This window comes from Pinus tabuliformis, chromosome 2_1 (genome assembly GCF_031772625.1).
Source record: "Pinus tabuliformis cultivar Carrire ecotype Pingquan chromosome 2_1, CPIR1, whole genome shotgun sequence".
In the NCBI taxonomy this organism is placed as follows: domain Eukaryota; kingdom Viridiplantae; phylum Streptophyta; class Pinopsida; order Pinales; family Pinaceae; genus Pinus; species Pinus tabuliformis.
Window position 1 is genome coordinate 93183806 of NC_142299.1, and position 5530 is coordinate 93189335.

Sequence of the window (5530 nt, forward strand, 5' to 3'; positions counted from 1 at the left end):
ACTTGACAATCTGCAATCTACATGTCATGTACAACAAAACCAAGAGTCTCTTACAAGGACTCTAAACCTCTACTGAAATGGAGCATTCATGCATCAATTATACATCATTAAAATACTTGTCTCAACTTGTGTTGAAGAGACCACGGTTCATGGACTGACTTCTTAAAGAATCATCTATTGCAACTGACGATCAGGCTCTTCCGATGAGTTTGGACTACACAAGAACCCCGGTTTCGGCTATTCAAGTGCCCATTTCGGTCTCTATATGACTTCGTAACACTAATTACAAAATGAGTTTATAACATGGCTCGCACCACCAGCTTCAAGTTGTGCTCCTCACAACTCCCTTCTCGTTCTGAAGGTGCAATTTCTCAACTCCTTCTAGGACACAAAGCTAGAATTCAATACTACTCTAGGCTGCACTTTCCATTGACTTTGAATGGCTTCAGATCTGACTTTGAATGGCTTCGAAAGGCTTTAAATGGCCTTGGAATGGCTTCGACTGGCTTGTCCATTCTTTAGTGCTATGCCCACCTTTTATAAGATTTTCGAGCTTGGTTGCTATAATAACATTACAAATTTGGCTATTCGAATTAAATCAAAATAGCAATACATAGTAATCTGTTTTAACAGATATGAAGTTGGCGCAATATGGTTTGCCAACGTTACAACATGGTTTTAAAAATGGCGCATTTCCATATGGTTAAAAACCATATAGCATTAATGCATTACATATCAGAGTTTGTTTTAATCTATGTGGCGTTTTATGGTTGAAAACCTATGGTTTTAATTAAATGACGAACATATTTGGCATATAGGTCTACGCCATGGTTCAACCTTCCACACCATATGAGACTGGTGGCATATTATACTCTCCACACCATAACTACCTCTGGTCAATTTAAACATATAGTTATAACATATTTTGCATATAATAACTATAGTTGAAATGTTGTATCGTGGCATAACATTAAACTGTGGCACATCTGACTTGGATTTCACCGTCAACTGTGATACCATGCCACTGGAATGCGATGGTCTCATGCCAAGTTTGGAGATCATTGGATTGGTGGTTTAATATAATGGTTTCTTTGTGCCATATGTCATCTCCGCTGCCACATTTCCCGCTCCAAGTTTTGATATGCTCTGATGCCATATAACTTATTCCGCGCCATCGGACTTGGTTGCAACGTATAATATAAATTTTCCATGTTGATATTCGATAAACCTTTGATTTAGGTTGGAGGGGATGCCAAGTGTGGCGAAATTCACCAAATTTTAACCACATATAAAACAACTCCCATTCAAATAGAAAACTGTGCCCAGTGCTTTAACAAAGCAAAGTTGTGGTGGCATGGTAGAGAGCTTGGATGTTTGAGTGTTGGTTCGTGGTTCAAATCCCGTGGAGGCCCTGTAAACTCATAACCAAAGTTTTAGTATGCCAAGAGGAGGCCACGTGGTAGCCAATCATTGGCCCATGTGGCACTCCATTATTGGTTAAATTAAAATAAACCAACCAATCATAAACATAAAAATTCGATAAACCAGAAGGATCCACTTGGCGGAATCTGGGAGCGTCAAGTGTCAACAGAACCATGAACTTTGTGTTGGGAATAATACTGAGAGGGGGGGTGAATTCGTATTTACAAATCAATAACTTTTTCATTTCCATAATCAGATTTATATACACTACTTCAGTGAAGGGAACTCGCGTGTCCACACAACTGTTCTTAAGGTAACCAATGTATATCTAATGAACTTATGATTCATTTAATTCATCATATGTTGATCTTTAATCAGTGCATCAGTACTTTATTAAACATTAAATAGTAACCATGTGCAGTAATAACAGAATAAACCATCACACATAAGCAACACACATGAACACCAAGATCTAAGGTGGAAACCCAATGTAGGTGAAAACCACCTGTTGTTGTCGTCTCTGTCTTCTTTTATTAATAAGAAAATCTGTGTACAATCTTATATTGGTGCAGACTCATACCAGTACGCAGGCACCCACCTGCAGAAGGCTACAACCTTCTCTCTTTCTCCAACTTCTAATGGGAGGGAGCTACACCCCTCTAGTTCTTGTACTAGCCGATATGTTTACTAGTATGTAGGCTCCAACCTATAAAATGCTACAACCTTCACTTGTTCTGCAGCTGCTACTGGAAGGGAGCTCCAACCCCCTGATCAAATCACCAGCCACTACTGGTAGGAAAATTCAACTTCCTCACTGAAGGCTCCAACCCTTAGTATCCTCTAGGGACCACATTTCATTAATTTTCAGACTAGATACTCCTGGTACACAATACTACAATATGAAGGCCACGTTTCATCAAATTTTCACACTGGACCCATTAGTAACATTGAAGCTCAAAATCAATCACCACTGCAATACAACCATCAAATACATCTGCATCAACCAATCACTGAAACCCAATCATCAATCTCTGATATAACTGAAACAATCAATCACTGAAACCTCTAAACCTCTGACACAACTGAATCAAACAATCATTGAACCTTTGACACAACAGAAATAACCATTCATTTAAACTTAATCAAATTCAACTGGAACAGACAGATCACTGTAACCAGTACACAGATATGAACCCAGAACACTGTATTGACAACCAGAACTAACTGCAACCTCAAAAAGGCATGTGTCAAAATGTATACGCTCCTTCAATGAAGAAAACCTGTGGGTATACGCTACTTCCTTTTTCCCAACTTGCGTATGCCTCTAAAGATACTGAATCATAAAACCTTTGAACCACAAACTATACCATTCAGTGACATTCTGAAGATCTATTGTCATATTACAGAGTTCTAAATAGATAGCAACAAGGATCGCCCTCCTTTCTCTATCAATTAATCAATTAGACTCAATTTCCTTATACATTCAGTTCTACTTTCAGATCTAAGAAGACATCATTGACAAACAACAACAGAAAAACAACATTTATCTGATAGATTAGTCATCCCTGAACATCAAGCTTTTGTTTTGCATACGCTACTTGGAAGCGCCGAACCAGCATGTATGTGCAACTTCACCAAAGCGAACCAGTGTATAGATCTGCAAATACTTACTTATGACTTCGCAACCATTCCAGACTTCAACCATACCCAGATCATGACATATAAAGGATAAAACATTCGTTAACATTCAGATCTAGCATGTCCATTATCAGATCACATAAGATAAGTCATTATGATCTTGATCCATCATTAGATCTCGTCCATCATCAAACAATCAGGTGCATACTTAGTCTAGATCAAGCAAAGCATCAGAAACCCATAACATGCATATTTTCTTTTGATCTAACACTTCATAGGATATTCATTACTTGTGCACTTATCCCTTTGATCTTCTCCTCCTTATATAGTTTTAGGCCTTTCTCAATACCTCGGACCAAAACCACTTAGGACCCGTGGTATTCTTGGACAGGATCAAATAGTCGTTACTCTGCTCAATATTGTGGGCTAATACCATGGTATTGACCCTTGGTATTCTTTCACCTTAATTTCCTTAATTTTTCATCCCATACACGCTTTTTCTTCTATGAAAGTGCGTGCATATGTATACGCTCTTTTTGTACAGTGAACCCGCGTGTACACACTCTTTTTGTATAGTGAACCCGTGTATACAACTTAACATACCTGATAATGTCCCTTTTCTTCAATAATTTGATTCTGATCTGTAGTCCTTTGTTCCTTCGTCTTATTCTTTTGTACCATTACCTTGTTCCCTCTGAATAGACCTATTATAATGTGATTCTCCATTGTACATTACTTCTGAACTGATTCCTTTGAATTGCCATGCATTTTGTCACATCTGTAAACATAACTGCCATGCATTCTGTCACATCTGATATCTCTCCTATAGATTCATATAGTTACCATATACAAGTGGGTTGCCATCAAGTACAACACATGCATCATATTGCCAAAACTTTGACCAGGAGTTCACCTTTTGACTTTTACTACGTTGACTTTGACTTTTAACCTATTTGTAGGAAAACTTCAAGATGCCTTTTCTTTCTCATACGAAGGCCATTTCTGAAATCGGATCTACTGTCGAAATTAGCGTGACGAGCTCTTCTTCTTGGCGCTGATCTCATGAGTATCTGAGATAGCGAAATTTTGAGCATGTTGAGAAATGCTTCTATGTGGGACCATATTCATCTTCAAACATTACATATAAAAATTCTACAGGGCTCAATAAGGTCCATCTTAGATGATTGGGTCCGCATAAAATGATAATAAAATTCATGGGGCATTGCGCCTGGCGCAACGTACAACATTTCACATTGTTCATGGAAAGACTATAACATACACCCAACATTTTCCCACTTGTTGTTTTATTTCCACACAGGGGGTCACATGAGAGTTTAGTCATTGGTCCAAGCCTGCAACGCTGATTATTTCTCTACACCAAGAAAACTTCTCAGTACTCACGAGCTTCGTCAATGCATCTGCAATATTCTTCAAAGTGTCCACCTTTACCAGCAACACCTTTTTGTCCTCAACCATATCCCTCACAAAGTGATACTAAATATCAATGTGCTTTGTCTTTGAATGATAATCATGGTTCTTTCCCATGAAAATTTCACTTTCGTTGTCACAGTCTATCCTTATAGCCCGTTGTACTAACCCTATACTTGAACATAATCTTTGCAACCAAACTGTTTCCTTACTTGCATGAGTGGCTGCCATGTATTCAACCTCTGTAGTTGAAAGAGCCACTATAGACTGTCTCGTTCTCATCCAACTAATTGCTCCTCCAAATAGGTTAAACACATACCAACTTGTAGATAGTGTCTAACCTAGATCTCTAGCCCAATCTACATCAACAAATCCACGGATGTCCAAAACTCTATCCAATATTAGTCTTCCTTGGTAACACATACCATAATCACTAGTGCCATGCAAATACCTGAAAACCCGCTTCATTATTGTCTAATACTCCTTCCTTGGTTTTGACATAAACCTATCCAATATTCCTATTGCATGTATAATATCTAGTCTAGTACAGACCATTGCATACATCAAGCTACCAACAGCTGTCGCGTATGGAACTCGGGACATGTCCTCTTTCTCCTTTTGTGTCTTGGGTCACTATTCAGCAAATAACTTTACACTTACAGGAATATCAACCTTTGTCAGTTTACTATCCTGCATATTAAACCTCTACAATATCGTCTCAACATACTTCCTCTGGTTTAACCAAAGCTTCCTCTTTGCCCCATCTCATTTAATTTCCATATCAAAAATACAGTTTGCAGCACCAAGATCCTTCATGTCGAATTTGGAGGACAATTGGGTCTTCAAATCCTGGATAATTTATTTGTCATTTTCAATCAACAACATATCATCCACATACAAGACCAAATAAATAACACGGTCACCAATTAATTTAAAATACACACAGTGGTCTGCTTTTCTTCTTATGAAGCCAAGTCCCCGTATATATGTATCAAATTTCTGATACCACATCTTTGGTGACTGTTTTACCTTATACATAGAC